General features: G+C 43.0%; 1 protein-coding gene across 8 annotated transcripts in view; it reads right to left on the reverse strand.

The window, feature by feature from the left end:
* The window catches only part of ITPR1 (inositol 1,4,5-trisphosphate receptor type 1), a 198,376-nt gene extending 193,730 nt beyond the window's left edge, over window positions 1-4,646 (reverse strand). For 5 of the 8 annotated variants that reach the window (XM_083722098.1, XM_083722100.1, XM_083722099.1 and 2 more), the window contains exon 1: window positions 4,336-4,644. The gene's annotated coding sequence lies outside the window, so the exon portion shown is untranslated. Of the gene's footprint in view, window positions 1-953; window positions 1,035-4,335 lie in introns of those variants that run through there. The other 3 variants (XM_083722101.1, XM_083722096.1, XM_083722095.1) reach the window with 2 other exon arrangements.
* Window positions 4,647-17,263: the final 12,617 nt, after the last annotated feature.

The raw sequence follows: 17,263 nt of genomic DNA on the forward strand, positions 1-17,263 counted from the left end.
GCTGAGGCTCCAATACTTTGGTACCTCATGAGAAGAGAAGACTCCCTGGAAAAGACCCTGATGTTGGGGAAAATGGAGGGCACAAGGAGAAGGGGACAACAGAGGACGAGATAGTTGGACAGTGTTCTCAAAGATACGAACATAAAGTTTGACCAAGTTGTGGGAGGCAGTGGAATACAGGAGTGCCTCGCGTGCTCTGGTCCATAGGGTCACGAAGAGTCGAACACGACTAAACAACAACAACATAATGTGCGTGAAGCACTTTGGAAAATAACGTAACACTGGCTTGCAGGTGACAGAGAAACTCTCAGCAAGAATTGCTCTCCACAATCTCCAACTCTCCATTAAGTCAAGTCAGTTGTTGAATAGCCCAATAGCCTACTTCTGCCCACTCCCAAGGGTAGCACCTTGAAATCTGAACAGTACCCTAAATGGTACGGTGCATGAAACCTTTTCAGGGCCCCACTGTGGCACAAATATAGTATTTTCCCTCTCCTTCTGAAAATGAAAGAAAGATATGACGTACACCATTTTCACCTAACATGCATCTTCTAGTACAGCAGAAGCCAACATGGTGCTTCCTACAGATGTCGTAGGACTCCATCTCCTATCAGCCCCAGCCAGCATGGCCAGTGGTGAGGGCTGCTGGGAGCTGTAGTCCAGCAACATGTAGAGGACACCACAGAAAGTGGTGCTTGTCCACTCCTATGCTTGTCCACTCCTAATTGCAAAGGAAGCTACCTCATCTTATACCAAACACGGTAATGTGGCTGTTGAAATCGAGCCTTTATCATTATACTCAACCTGCTTTGTGATAGTTCAGTCTTTTAGCATAATGTGATCAACAGCTAGAGACTTCATTGTGATGAATTCAGACAGTGAACTCAATGGGGCTTCCTTCTGAATTGACATGCACAGGATTGTATTAATAACTGGTAGGATGCAGTACTGACCAAGTCAATATCCCATTGATTTGAATGTGCAGCCTACAAATCTAGCAAGGTCACTGAAAGTAGACTCTACTCTTGGAAGAGAAGCTTAATCCGCCTATCACAAGGATCTAAAAAGTGAAGGCGGGGAGAGAGAGAATATTACATTTACAAATTAAAGTGGAATATTGATCAGCATCAAATCCATGCATGCAAATATTGGCTTTGCTTATATTGAAGTTTTTCTCTACTCCTCCCCATCATCCAAGCAATTTTAGGGATACTTGGAATATATGGAGACACCCTTTAATAAGCCTTATGAATAGCAATAAAGGGGAGAGGATCACAGCAATTCCCTCAACCACAACTTGCTCATCTTTAAAACAGAACACCCACACTCAGAGGGTTGTTGTGCAGATGTTGCAACAAACTGTGCAACAGCTATAAAGTGCAAGTGAACATCATCACTACAAACATCAGTCTCTTTACCTACAAATTGGAAGACAGCCCAAGAGGCCTGCAGTTTCCTGGTTCCATTCTGGAATTATTTTTGACAAACGAAGTGTTGTGGTGCCTAACAGCTAGGTAAAATAGCAGAAAGAAGTATTAAAGATGGAATTCTGAAATACTGATTGGTGGGAGAGAGAAACGCTTTGCTAAGGAAGAATCAGCATGCCTTGGGCAAAGGGAAGTCCTGTATCACTAGTCTTTTAGATCTAAGTGTGATAAACAGGTTGACTGGATGGTCTTGAACAGCGCATACTTAGGCTGTCAAAAAGTCTGTCACTAAAGGTGAAGTGGCAGTCACTAGATAAGACAGGTGCACTTATGCATCAGCAACTGGTCAAAACAAACAAGCAGCAGATCTTAAAGCATTATGTGGACAATAATTGCAGTGCCGGAATGTCAACTGGATCTGTACTGGTACCGATGCTATTTAATCTGAGTCAGGGTGAACAGTAATGTAGCCAAGATTACACCAAATTATACAGATGCAAAGAGCTCTAAATGAATTACTTCATGCTGGCTGAATGGGCAACAGAACAGCAAGTGGTGTTTTATATAAGCAACTATAAAGTAATGCACACTCTCATTCACAAACTTAGGTATGTTATATATTAAGCACACACAAGCATGTACACATGCAGATGGTATCTATCTGCAATCTTCCAGAAAAGAAATCTTGGGGTCTTGGTGGCAAGCTCAATGAAAGTATTATTTAAACATCTATAGGTAAAGGTAAAGGTACCCCTGCCCGTACGGGCCAGTCTTGACAGACTCTGGGGTTGTGCGCCCATCTCACTTAAGAGGCCAGGGGCCAGCGCTGTCCAAAGACACTTCCGGGTCACGTGGCCAGCGTGACATCGCTGCTCTGGCGAGCCAGAGCCGCACATGGAAACGCCGTTTACCTTACCGCCGGTAAGCGGTCCCTATTTATCTACTTGCACCCGGAGGTGCTTTCGAACTGCTAGGTTGGCAGGCGCTGGGACCGAGTGACGGGAGCGCACCCCGCTGCAGGGATTCGAACCGCCGACCTTTCGATCAGCAAGTCCTAGGTGCTGAGGCTTTAACCCACAGCGCCACCTGCGTCTCGTCTAAACATCTATACATCTATAGACCACTTCTAATCTAAACTATCCAGGTGTGCTGTGGCAGTAAACATGGTCAATTCCTCGCTATGTATTATTAATAAAAGGACTGAAAATAAAATGGTCAGTATCATAATGCCCTTATGTAAATATATGGTGCAGCTGCATTTGGAATTTTGTATTCAGTTCCACCACCCCCATTAATAAAAACTAAACACTACATTAAACACTCCACCACCTGACAATTATTTCTCATTTTACCTATTGTTTCATTCATTGCCAACAGGTGCAGGTGTAGGGAACAGGTCTTTTAAAGACTACACATTTCTCCTTTTCATCATTCTGTTCCTGCACACTGCATGTACCCAACTGTTCAGCTACCTCCACAGGAGAACTGCACCATGGACTACTGCACGTGTGAACACAACCTGGGTGTTTTGTTTGCTTTTCCTAAGACGGCATCATTCTGATAGACTTCAACAGCATTAGAACCTCCCACCCCCCAAAAAAACTAGACGCCTAAATCTCTAAGCAGGTGCTTCCCAAACCTTTCCCCTCCTATGGGGCACTTGAAAACTGCTGATGGTCTTGGCCGACCACTTGATGATTGATGATGACCACTGTGCTAGATGCCGTATGATTTTTAATGGTATTTTTATTGCTTGTTTTATACCATGTATCACAACTTGGATCCCACAGAGTTCAAACTACAACGCAATGCGTGACATGTACAAAGCCGTAAAAATACAATTTAAAAACCGATATGAATACAGATGTGGGTGGGTGTGCTGTGGACCATCTGAATGAAGTTCATGAGTGGTCCACGGACCACAGTTTTGGAATCCTTGCCCTGAACTAAAGTGAAAGGAATTTTAAGAACCTTTTTTTAAGAAAAATGAACCCATTAAAACTCCAAAAGGCAACCTTCCACATGCCCTTCCCACATTAACTCGGGCCAATTTGTGTCAGCTTCTTTCCACTCTGTTTGATGCAAAAGCAATCAAGTTAATAACTTAGGAACTCGTGTTGCTCCCCACGAGTCAGAAGTTTGCTGCCAAAAAAACAGACCTACAGAAGGCTAGAGAAGGCTCGGCTCTCGCTTAAGACGACAGCAGAGATCCGAGGGGGGAAATCTGCCAGTGTTTCCAAGAAATGAAGGCGAGTTTAAAAACGGAAGGGGAGAGGATGTCGAGCCGCAACATCTTGCCGAGACCTTTGGGAATCACCCGTGTTTTAACCCGTCTCTCCCTTTTTTCCGCCCAAACCCCAACCGCACACACACAATCACACCTCTCGGATCCCCGCTCTAACACCCGCCTCCTTATCAGTTTGCTGCATCAGTAGCAAGTTTTAACAAGCCGGGGGACTCCGCCTTTCAAGAGAGGTCGATGCCTTCCCCACATGATTCAAGCAGCATTTTTTTTTTCTTCCTGTCGCTGTCAAGAGTTGCAAACTTGGGCGGTTTGGGGGGGGGGCTGGATTTAGGATTCAAGAAAGGAAGGGAAAGGGAGCATTATTTGATCTGTTGCTTCTTTCCCCGCCGCCGCCAAAGCCACAATCCCTCCTGTATAAACAGGATCAGGGTGATCTGATAATAAGAAAGGCAAGCCAAAAATAATATTTTTTTTTTAAAAAAAATAACAACCAACCACCCCCCACCGGAGGAGGTTTGTAAAGGGCTGCAACGAGAAGCTTGCAAACTAAGGCGAGTCGAGACTGGGCTTTTGAGCCTCCCCCTCCCCCTGGAGGGGAAAAGCCAACTTCTGCTGCTTCTGGTCTCTTGTCACTGCCGCCCCCCGCTGCCTTTTGCCTTTTACCTGATTGCATAAGGGGCTCGGCTCGCCCTGGAGCTGGAGCGGGTTAGGAACCGCTTTGTAATCCCATGTTCCCGGAGGAAGCCCTGTTGCCCCTGCCGAGGAGCTCTGTGAGGGATGGAGGCTCGCTAGCCCCCGCTCCGGCTCCCAACCCTCCTCAGCCAAGAGCTGGCTCAGCAGCACATCCACATGGTTACTGCACTTCTCGGGCTCTCTGCGGCTGATTATATAGTCCCCGCCGGCTCCATGGGCAATGTAGTCTCCGCCGGAGAGATCCTGCCGCCCGCTGCTAGCTGGCGGGGCCTCAGCGCGGAACTACGTTTCCCAGCATGCACCCCGCTCCAAGGGTGGGCTGCTGAGGGAGGCTCGCGGACGGGGCAGTGTTACACTCCCTGTGTCAGATCAAAAGGAATGTGTTGCAAATGAGCGCTGGAAGCCAAAAGTATTTCCTAAGCCGCTATTGGCTGAGCTTTTTCCCTTTATCCCCTCCCCGCTTTCCGCCTGTAAACCAATTGTTTGGCCCCAAAGCAGCCCACCTTCCCCATCTCCAGTGTAGGGAGGGGGGTACTCCTGTTTCCCGAGGAAATGTGTTTCCATTCAATTTCATAGACATGCTTCCAGAGGAATTTTGTTTGGAGCATTTATTTCTCCCTCCCCAAAAATATACTTTTTGGAGGCGGTCAACTGTCCTTTGAGCTGTCTTGGAATCAGCCAAGAATTACAACCATCTGTGACATTAAAAGAGAGAGAGAGTCTGTTTGGGGACAGAATTGAGCAACATGCATATGTAGTATGTATTGGAAATCTCCTTGTAATAACTATTATGAAAGGAAGGGAGGAAAGAGTGATGACAGAAAGACAACTCATTAGTCTAAGGATCAGCCAGATGTAAAAGTACGCTGGTATGTGACAAAGGACATAACAACACCCCATACTGCTTTGAGTTTGTGGCTGGAACCAATAAGGCTTGTGTGTTAAAACTGTGTGTCCGGTTCCCACATGTTAGACTCTCAGCAAGACCTGCATGTGTTAGACTGCGCAAGACACCTCTTTCATCTTAGGGAATCAACAAGTGTTAAAAACTAATTAAGTCAGGATAATTTCCTTTTGAGGTGATGGCCTGGGGATGACTCATTAAGACAACAGCAAGGATCAAAGATGAATCTTACCTGCAAATGAGTGGGCTCCCTCCCTCCCCACAGAAGATAGTTTAAAAAGACAATGCTAGCATTTTAGGTTAGAGTTTAGGGATTGTGGTTAGGAGTTATGCAACAGAGTTAGCAAACTAGTCTGGAGAGAGAGAGAGAGAGAGAGAGAGAGAGAGAGAGAGAGCCAGAGAGCAATATTTGAGAGCAATGGCTGGCATAATGCCAAAGCTGCTGTGGCTATGGAAGACACAAGAACCTCTGGGAGTTTTAATGCTGCAAACCCCTCCATCACAGGCTCAGGTTGTATATAGGTGTAAATAAACCATATATCATAAGGACACCGCAGTCTCTTCTGTGCCTCATTTCTAAAAGGAAACACAGACCCTGGGTAGGCATGCCTGGTACCCTTGGAATCTTGCACTGCTGTGGAGAAGGGTGGCGTTTAACAATGCATTTGAAGCATGTCTCCCTCTCCAAAGAATAATGGGGCCTGTAGTTTGTTAAGGTTGCTCAGAGCTGTAGCTCTGTGAGTTCTCAGGATTGTCTGGGGGGAAACTACTACTGGTGATGGATGGCTTGCATGCATGAGATGTAAGTGTTGTTGAGGCAGTTGGGAACAGTGACCATAGTGCTATTAAATTAAACATACATGTAAATAGTCAATTTCCCAGAAAATGCAATGTGGTCACATTTGATTTCAAAAGAGGAAACTTCTCCCAAATGAGATTGATAAAAAATAAGTTGAAAGGCAAAAGCAAGAGGGTCAAAACACTGTCCTGAAAGAAATGTGGGCTGTGCAATAGTGTAGGATTTCAGTTTAATGGGGTTTGCACTGAAAAACTTCCCAATTAATGGAGGGAGGATGCCATTTGGATTTCCTCCCTCGACTATCAAGACATCTTGGTGCCAACTCTGTCCTGGTCTCTGCTTATAGTATGTTGCTTTACCAGAAGCACGTCAGTCATGTTGGGAGTTCTGCAGGGGATCAGGCTAAGCAGGATTCGACCTTGGAGCAGCAGGCTGTGGTTGATTACCTTAATTTCCAGCAAAGGTTTTATGGTTACAATCCACCAACCACTGGCACTAATAACGCACAGCACTTCCACTAACCCATGCAATCAACAGATCTAATCCCATTTAAATGCAAGCTTGATGGTTTAAGTGGTTTGTCAATGGCATCGTAAACCCCCTTAAATGGTTTTTGACTAACACTGCACAGTGTGAAGCAAGAGGGAAAGTTACTTTTATTAGCAATAGCAATGGGCACATTGTTGAATTTCTGTGAAGTTTGCCTAACTGTTTTGGAGTCCTTGTCCCAAGTAGCAGGACAAGGTCACTGAACTTATGTACCACAGGAAGTAGTGTGTTCAGATTCAGCCTTTGTTCATATTCACATTTGCACCAGTGATGCACTGGGTGGCTTCAGTTAGGATGGGCTGAAGCCTTGGAGAACATCTCCTTGGGAAGATAGACAACACTGAACAATCCTAAATGAGCCTATAGCTTGACCCAGCATAAAACATCTAGGCTTAAACCAGAGCTTTCAAGCTCTGCAAGGGGCAGTTCCCATGATTCTTTTGGAGGAAACAATGAATGTTAAAGTGTGCTTTCAATGTATGGTGTGGATGATCAAAGTTGATGTAAAAATGGATTTCCTGCATCTGTAGCAGATAGGGTTAGATTACCCTGAAGAAACCTTCTAGCTCTATTATCTTCTTACCAGGGAGTAAGTTCCATTGAATGCAATGGGGCTTATGTGTTAGTAGATATAAGTGAACTATGTAATAATAGTAAAGCACTTCATATGCTGCAAAGGGCTACTAGAATATTAGTGCATTTATATGAAGTTCATGCCTTATTTTAAAATGTGCTTTATTTCATTTTTGCAGCCGTACAAACTTCCTGTGGTGGGCAACCCAAGGAGCCGTTCTTGTTTTTTAAAATGGAAATCCTTAACAAATACTTCCCCACCCTTCTATATTATTGAAATCACTCTGACCTTACGTAGCTGCAGAGGTTTTTTGTTTAAAGGGGGAGTTGTAACTAAACAAGGTTATGTAACAGCCAACTTCCATCAGTTGGAATTTACTGTTGTTTAAAAGTGTATTTTATTCAAAAATCCCACTAATAGGATTAGACACAGTTCCCATTAGCAATCTTATTACTACTTGTTCACAGTACTCAGATCCCAACTTAGTTTCCCACAGGCAAGGGAAGAAGGAACATGCTCGTTTGTTTAAAAATTTCCCACTGGCATTCTTTCTTAAACAAGCATTTAAATATATAGTACATTCACATATAGCCTGGCTTATTCTATGTAGTTTCACCAAAGCAGATGCACTGAATGAAATGTGCTCATGTTCCCTTGTGTCTTCCCCAGGACTCTTCAACCTCAGGGCCCCAGATGTTGCAACACAATTCCCATCGTCTCTCACCCTTGGCTAAACTGGTTGGGGATTATGGTAGTTGTGGTAGTCCAGCAAAATCTGGGGATCCAAGGACACTGACAACAGGCTATGTGCGCAAAGTGCTTTGTCTTCAAGGTTCCCACCAGTAGAGTTCTTCCCAATGTGCTCTAACTGTGCACAATCTGCCATAGCTGTCAACTATCCCCTTTTCTGGTGAGGAATCCTATTCGGAATAAGGGAATTTCCCTTTAAAAAAAGGGAAACATTTACAGCTATGTCTGAGACTAGAAAAAATATTCCCCCATACCGTGCAGCCCCATCATCTAATTAACAGCATCCCTGGATAGGATTTGCATACGGGGGGTGGTATGCTATGATTATGCCCTATCCTATACTCTACTGTAACAACATGTAGAGCAGAGAAACAAGAGAGGAGCCCTACTGGACCAGATCAAAGACCCCTCTAGTCTAGCATCCTTTTCTCATAGCAGTCAACCAGATGCCTGTGGGAAGTCCACAAGCAAGTGGAACCCGAGTGCAACAGCACTCTTCCCATGTGTAATTCACAGCAACTGGTAATCGGAGGCATACCAACACTGAAACTGGAAGTATACAGCCATTGTGTCTTGAAGCCATTGATAGCTTTATTCTCCATGAATTTGTCTAAGCCGCTTCTAAAGCCATCCAAGTTGGTGGCCTTCACTTCATCTTGTGGTACCAAATTCCAGAGAGAAAACTGTGCGCTGCTATAGTAATTGTCAAATTATTTTTTCCTTCTCCAATAGGACTTCATTTCCCACTAATTCCTTGTGCCAGCTGTGAAGTCACTGTAAAGTTGAAAAGCCTCTCCCCATATGAACCAGCCTGGAACCAGCAATCATCATCTGAGGCCCTTATTCAAGGTCTGGAGGGTGGCAGCATGAGAATGGGCCTTTTCTGCGGTGGCTCCCCGTTTATGGAATACATGCCCCAGGGAGGCTTGCCTGACACCTTTGTTACATATCTTTAGGTGCCAGGCAAAAAGCATTTCTCTTGTCCCAGGCCTTTGGCTAATTAAACAAACTATGGCCTTTGAAACTCAGGAAGTGGGTGTTTATTGTTTTTGTTTGTGACTATGATATGTATTTTTCTAATGTAAACCACCCTGTGAATCCTCAGATGAAAGGCATAATAATAATAATAATAATAATAATAATAATAATAATAATAACTGGGCCATCAGTCTGAGGTCAGTGAGATACATAGGTTTATGTATTTTAGAGGCACAGCAGGTGCTACCCATGCCTTCACAAGCAAAGATGTTGATCCAACAATATCACTGTTAAGTTGTGGGTGAACATATCAGACAACACAGCGATTCTTCAAACAGCTCTTGTTTATTCACAGGCCGGAACAGAACTGAACTGAAGGGTTCAGCCAGCCTGCTTATATAGAGCTCCACTAGAACGCAACAGTAACCATTTTCTGTAACTATCCAATCACTGAACGTCACTTTCAATCCCTTATTTGCATATGTGGACCTGAGTATCCCCCTGCTGGCCCAGGATGAGAACTTCAGTACATAACAATCACGTCCTCTGCAACTCTGGGAAAGGGGTGGGCACAACTTAGCACAGCAAGACTGGTGAGGAGATGAGACAAGGTGATGAAAACCTGCCTTTCACTGGGACCTTCCCCAGGATTCTCTTCCTCAGGCTCTCTGATCTGGGTAGGTATCTTCCCAGCTCACTGGATTCCCCCACCCCAGGTCACTCCTCTGGTCTGTCCTGTCCTGTCCATCACCCCCAGGGCCCATGACAATCTGGAGGGATATAGACTACGGCAGAGCTTTCCAAATTTTTCATGCTGGTGACACACCTTTTAGACATGCATCATTCTGTGACACAGTAATTCAGTTTTACTAGCCAACCGGGGGTTAAACTAACCCTTTTCCAGCCCCTGGAGGAGTGTGGGGAGCGTTCACACAACACACCTACACACTGCAGCTGACACACTGACATGTCACGACACGCAGATTGGGAAGCTCTGCACTATGGTATAAATGTGTTCTGCCTCTTTTTAGCCATTTCAGCAGCAGACTTTTACTAGCGTTTAGCAGATGCACTAGTGACATGTTAAGCCAGTCCATCTGAAAACCTGAGCCAGGACATCTCTTTTGGTGGTGGCAGCCGCATATCTTACATCGCACTGACATTTTCATGCCCTGTGCCAATTCTTCTTAGAAGAGAAATCCATTTTTAAAATTTGAATCAAACATCTCCAGGGCCATTGGAACAGAAATACACCAGATGGTAGCATAAAAATGTTCTCAGAAGGAAACGTGGGAAATGCAAGGTAATGCTGCAGAACAGAATCACATCCAATACCGACATATTTCAGAAAAGTAAACAGGACAGAGGGTTGATTCTTTAACAGTACAACCAAGACAACTGTATTCTTGCATGCCTATATCAAATGTGTGGGGAAATCTTTCTTAGTGCTTAGAAGGTTGATAGAGATTAACAGGCCAATATATAAGATTTTCTCTATAGGTCATAATACAGTACTAGAACTCAGGGTCATCCCCTGATTGGCCGGAGATTCTGGGCAGGCAGAAGAAAGCACATCTTCATACCATGTGCAATTTATTTATGGAACCTGCTGCCATAAGTTGCTATCAGATGGTGCCTTTAAAGGAGGCTTAGACAAATACATAGAAGCTAAAGCTGCCAAGGGCTACTAGTCATGGTGGCTTTGTACTACCTCCAGTATCAGAGGTGGTGCCTCTGAATACCAGTTACTGGGGAGTGAGATCTTCTACTCTTGTCTTGCTTTATGGGCTTCCTAAAGGCATCTGTTTGGTCACTGTCGAGAACAGAATGTTGGACCTTTAGTCATACCCATTAGGGATGTTCTTATGCAAACCTCTCCACCTAGCATGCAAGCTAAACCTAACCACTGTCAGTTTTAAACAGAGACTAAAATTAGATGACTCTAAAGCAACATCAAAATGTTAAAAGATGTTAAAAGACCTGGGAGAAAAGGAATGTCTTCATCTGCCACCAAAAAAAGTCATTAAACAAAGTTTAGTGGATAAAATAAAGAAATAAATAGTTGCATTCGAGAGTGCGTGAATCTGTGGAGGATAGAAAGCAATATATTGAAAGCAATGTCATCATTTTTTCATTTTTCTTTGTATACCGTCTTTCTATCTTACAATACTCAAGGCGGTTTACAAGCTGAAGAAACAAAAAATGTACATCTTATAACAATCTAATGCAACAGAAAAATGTGATGATAAAACAAAACTTTAAAATAAGCATCCTACATCAAAAAGTAACATTCAACAATTACTAGAGTACTATAAAATAAAAAGATCAACATAGAAAAGTTAAACAGAAATCCACTCAACAGTTACAATAAATAATTTCTAAACTATAATCAATAAAACAACGGCAAGCCACAGTACATAAAATATTACAATACAAACTGAGAAGCATACAAATATATTGCCTGCAACCATGAAAGCAATATATTGTCACACGCCACCCCAGTCTCTGAGCCGTGCGAGATTCTAGGGGTTCCAGGTGCTTACCCAGGGTTTGTGTTTCTTTCTGGAAATGAGCCACAGCAGAGACTGTGGTGTCTTTATGATATATGGCTTATTTACACATATATACAACCTGAGCCTGTGATGGAAGTGTTCACAGCATTAACATCCCAAAAGGGTCTTGCTTCTCCAGTAGCCACAGGCTTTGATTCAAGCATAAATCAGCCACGGTTTCTTCTCTGCCTCTTCAGCCCATAGTTTTTTTCCCCCCCAGGTGACACACTACACATACTTTCCAATTCTAAACTCTGGCTTTTGTCCCGCTAAGTATCCAAGAGAGGGAAGAGGACCCCCACTCCCTTTGGCACAGAGGCCCCTTTCCTTGGCTCTCCTAATGGCCCATCCCCCAGGTGACCACTTCATGAGAAAGATATCTTGATTTATATTTTCACAGTTGCTGGGATTATAGGGATTAGAAGTCAAACTCATCACAATATTATTAAATGCCTGTTCAGCAGCAACACAGGGTGATGGCTAGAGGGTTGTGTTTGGGAACAAGCCTACTGGATTGGATGCACATTTGGACTCTGTCCACATTATACCTTTTCAGAACATTTGAAGTACATTCCTTCCCTCAACGAATTCTGGGCAGTGTTAGTTTGCTAAGGGTTGCTGGGAACTGTAGTTCTGTGAGGGGTAAACTACATTGCCCAGAATTCTTTGTGGTAGAGAATGTGTTTTAAATGTGCTTTAGAGGTATACTGTGAATGCATCCTTTCTGAACGTAGTTTCTGAATTCTGTTCCTCACCCAAAAAAGTGGTGGAAAGGTGGAATGATTGTTCTGTGCACTTCACACCAGGGAATACAAACAACCCATCATTACAAGATAAAAGGATATTTAGCACAGCCCTGACCCCAAAAAACAACATGAGCAAATTGGCTTCCTAATTAAATTTGATCTCAGTTTGTTTTTGTTTTACTCTCTTGCTTTGCTAAAGATGTCACAATGCTGGAGGGAACCAAGACAGATAAACGGAAACCATCCTTGTGCAAGCTTTCAGCTCTGTATTCCTAACTCCCTGGAAACTTCCAAGGCTGGGGGAAAGAACTTTGTTAATATGTTCCTATCCAAATCCTAAAGACAACAAATCATTCCTATGCCTTCGTTATAAGAGGCTGCTTATTTTTATTTCACAGGACAAAATAAATGTTCTGTTCAAATTAAGATGACATTTAATATGCTTTAACTGTAAAAATGAATTAATGAATATTTCTTTTCTTTTGAGGGCTGATCCTGCATTCCCAGTGTCTGGCTGCCTGCCTGCCTGCCTGCCTGCCTGCCTGCCTGTTGAACTCACCATTCTCAACATCTTCCATCTCCCCTGTAGCTTTCCATGCTTAGATCTGAAGTACCTTATTTGGAAAAAAAGCTCCACTGAAATGAATATGACAGTGTGGCAGATTCATGCCATACATTAAAAAAATAATAATCATGGGAACTGTAGTTTCCCTTTCACAGAGACACAATTCCCCAAACTTTTAACAAACTACAGTAAGTAAGTAAGGTGCACAGGACTAGCACCACCTCTTTTCCTGTAGTAGTAGTAGTAGTAGTAGTAGTAGTAGTAGTAGTAATAGTAATAATACAGTAGTACCTTGGTTCTCAAACGCCTTGGTACTCACACAACTTGGAACCCAAACACTGCAAACCTGAAAGTAAGTGTTTCAGTTTGCAAACTTTTTTTGGGAAGCTGGACATGCTCCGTTTTGAGTGCCATACTTCCATTTTGAGTATGCCGACGTCTGTCTGTTTTTTTGCTATTTATTTTGCATTTTTGTTTTTGCGGCTCTTTTTGTACGTGCATGACTGTGTGGAACCCAGTTCAGCTATTGATTGACTGATTGTATGGGTGCAGTACATTGTTTATTGCTTTCATTTTATGGATCAATGGTCTCGTTAGATAGTAAAATTCATGTTAATTTGCTGTTTTAGGGGTTGTTTTTTAAAATCTGGAACAGATCAATCGATTTTGCATGGGAAAGCGTGCCTTGGTTTTGGAATGCTTTGGTTTTGGAAAGGACTTCCGGAACAGATTAAGTTTGAGAATCAAGGTATCACTGTAATAATAATAATAATACATTTTAATATCTAGGTAAACAAGCATAGAACACCCCAAATAAAAACTACAGGATGCAAAAAAGAAGAAATAGAAATACAGTGGTACCTCAGGTTAAGAACTGAATTCGTTCTGGAGGTCTGTTCTTAACCTGAAACTGTTCTTAACCTGAGGTACCATTTTAGCTAATGGGGCCTCCTGCTGCCACCGCCACGCGATTTCTGTTCCCATTAGAACTATGTATCAGTACTGTGCTTTGTCCAGTCTAGTCAATCTGAACTGGGCCATCTTTCTACACTCTTGTTTGCCTCATGGATCACCCCACTTGAACATGCCCTTGCATAGCCCCACTCTTGTTCCTTGTTTGGGGCTCTGTTTTCCTGTACCTAGGATTGGCCCTGGATAGTACTGCTTTCCCCCATGCTACCACTGGCAAATACCCAGATCCCACCTAGTGCATGTAGGACCCAATGGTTGAAATTCAGTTTGGCAGCTCCGTGCCTTTGGCTCCCATCATCTCAAAGTATTGTAAGGAGTTGCATTTGCCTTGGATAGCAATGAGCTGAAGGGAAATTATTTGTTGCAAATGCAGTTGGACGTACCTTGCTTTTTAGCTGATTTGGTGATCTAAATCAGGGGTCTGCAACCCGCGGCTCCGGAGCCGCATGTGGCTCTTTTACACCTTTGCCGTGGCTCCGGGGCGGATACTAGCGAGGGGAGGAGGCGCATTGTGCACCCCTACACTCCCCACTGTGGCGGGCGCTGTACTGGCTGTGACGTTGCATGGGGGCGGTGCGTGCGTTAGTCATGCACCGTCCTGACGTCACCTTCCCGCCCGCTGTCAGATCGCGGCTCCGGAGATATATTTGTTTTAAATGTCTAAATGGTTTTGCGGCTCCCAGCTTTTTTTTCCTTCGGAAACGGGTCCAAGTGGCTCTTTTTGTCTTAAAGGTTGCAGACCCCTGATAAATGAAAGCTTAAAAGTGAATGTCTGATGTGTTCATTTCCTCTTTATGACACATCATGAGTTTTTCTATTAAGTGCGATGGATTTTTTATAGAACCAGGACTATGTGCAGACCCTTAAGACGGGAGATAGCTTTTGCTTTTGAAACTGTAACTCATCCCAGTGCAACAAGGGTGAGACAGCCCCAGATTTAGGGCAGTGTGGGTGGTTCCCCTGCACAGGGTGCCGAGCCGAGGGGGTGCAATAATAAAAGATTAAAAAGGAATTATTGTGAAAATAAGAAATATTTTGTCCTTGATCAGGGTGCCATATTACCAAGTCTACCCTGGGTGAGCTGTTTGTGGTGGCAGGATTTCAACACCTTTAGCTGTTTTGGATGCACATCTGGATGAGTACCCCTTTCTACCCTGTAATTATTACTTGAGTTCTTTTGCAACATCTGGGTAAGTCTTTTCATGTAAGTGAAGGTGCACATCCTCATTAAGGGACGCCAGTGGTTGCAAAGCTGCTCAGAGCTTGAGCTGAATTGCTAACAGAAAATATAATAAGAATAATAAGAATAAGAATAATTTATTATTTCTACCCCACCCATCTGGCTGGGTTTCCCCAGCCACTCTGGGCAGCTTTCAACAGAACATTAAAAACAGAATAAAACTTCAAACATTAAAAACTTCCCTAAACAGGGCTGCCTTCAGAGGTCTTCTAAAAGTTGGATAGTTGTTTATTTCCTTGACATCTCATGAGAGGGTGTTCCACAGGGCGGGCGCCACTACCAAGAAGGCCCTCTCTGCCTGGTTCCCTTTAACCTCAGCTCTCGCAAATATTAAGCTGTAATCTAATTGTAACAACGGCAAGAATTAGGGCTTCCAGATAGCTTCTGTTTTAGGTAGTGCCCCCTGTTTTAAAGGATTATCTCCCGTGTCACAAATTCACAGGCCTTCAAAACACTTTAACTACTATTTATTTACGAGAAGCATAGCCAGAAATATTGATTTCGTACTCTAGGTTGCAGGCTATATTCTCCTTTTCTCTCTCTCACATTCACACTATGGGTAAAATGGAGATAATAGGATGAGTCTCAGTAATGGGGTGGGGAACCTATAGACTCATTTCCTCAGACTTTCCCCAAAATATAGACAGTGTGGGATGTGGCTGGCAGGGGATGTGGCAGTGAGATCATAAACAAGATTATCCATTAACAGCTGCTATTGATTTCAGTGGGATTTACTTCCACATAACTGTGCTTGAAGTCTAAGAAATTTATTAGACTACAATCTTTTGCAAACTACAGTCCACTTCATCAGGTGCATGAAGCCTTATTATGAGTTGCTGTGCATGTGTCTCACACACATGGTTAGCTGCGTAGTTGGTGAGATTAAATATTGTATTTCCTTTCCTTCTGACCTCACAAGTTACAGGCTACCCCCCCCCATTCCCCCATCTGCACTATAAATTTAAAGTAGCATTTTACCACTTTTTTTACACACATGGTTTCTCAAAAAGAATCCTGGAAACCATAGTTTATTAATGGCACTGAGAGTTGTTAGGAAACCCCTATTCCCCTGCAATTTTCAGTTCACTAAGAAGAGGGATTTATTGTTAAACCATTCTGGAAATTGCATTTCTGTGAGAGGAATAGATGTCTCCTAACTATGCTAAGCACCCTTAACAAACTATAGTTCCCAGGATTCTTTGGGGGGGGGGAAATGTTGACTGTTTTAAGTGGTATGATACTGCTTTTAATGTATAGTGCAGATGGGGCCTCACTAACAATGTGCGTGTTTAAGCACAGGGTAACACTTTGTTTATCTCAAGTAGTGAGCTGTGATGCACACACATTTATGGCACAATAATGTGTTAGTTTTTAATGTCACAAGGCTTTTTAGTTGCTTATGCTGCAGGAGACTAACATGGCCACTCCTTTAGAAATTATAATTATGCTGAAGTCTTACAGTCCACGAGGGCATATTAATCCTCCCCTGCCCCCCCCCCCCAATCTGTAAAGTAAAGATGACCGAAAATAAATAGATAAACATAAAGGATCCAATACCTGATCAAAAAGTAATGAACTTTAATTATGCTTAAAGTTGGTAAACAGTAGTTCTGATATTGGGATTCACTGTGGGGGAAAATATGAATAATACGTGAGAGCTGTAGTCCCAAACACAGTCACTAGGGAATATGTTCTGTTGAACTCAATAAATCTGTTTATGATCACGTTGCAAGAGCTTCCAAACAGTGTGCAGTGTTTTAAGAGCTACAGGAAACAATACAAGTTTTTTGAACTAACTTCATAATTGCAAAAACACAAGACATTGCAAAACTGGCACAGTGTTTCAGAAACAATTAGGTACATCAATAGTTTGGAAGATCTGGTCCATTGTAATTTCACAGCTTTTTCTAATTACTATTTTCCCATTTCTGACTTGACTGAATGTATTTCTCTTTAATTCAGCATAAACAAGCTGTTATGAATTCCAGACATTAGTATACTGAGATAGTGGTCCTCTGCCATTGTCCTTTTAGTTAACATACACAATAACTTTAAATGCTTCTTGTGGGGAAAATAGTCCATCTTTATCATGGGTGTAATTTGGAAAAATGGGTGAAAATGCACTAGTCCATGTCTTGAGCTGCTCATTCTCCATGTGTGGATTGTTTAGAGTTAGTACACCACTTGCACTGGGTGGCTTAGAAACAGTCCGAGGCTAAATGCCTGGAACACAATTTATTTACCCTCCCCTTCTCTAAGGAATGTGTGT

This window comes from Podarcis gaigeae, assembly GCF_964106915.1.
Source record: "Podarcis gaigeae genome assembly, chromosome: 2".
NCBI lineage: Eukaryota > Metazoa > Chordata > Lepidosauria > Squamata > Lacertidae > Podarcis > Podarcis gaigeae.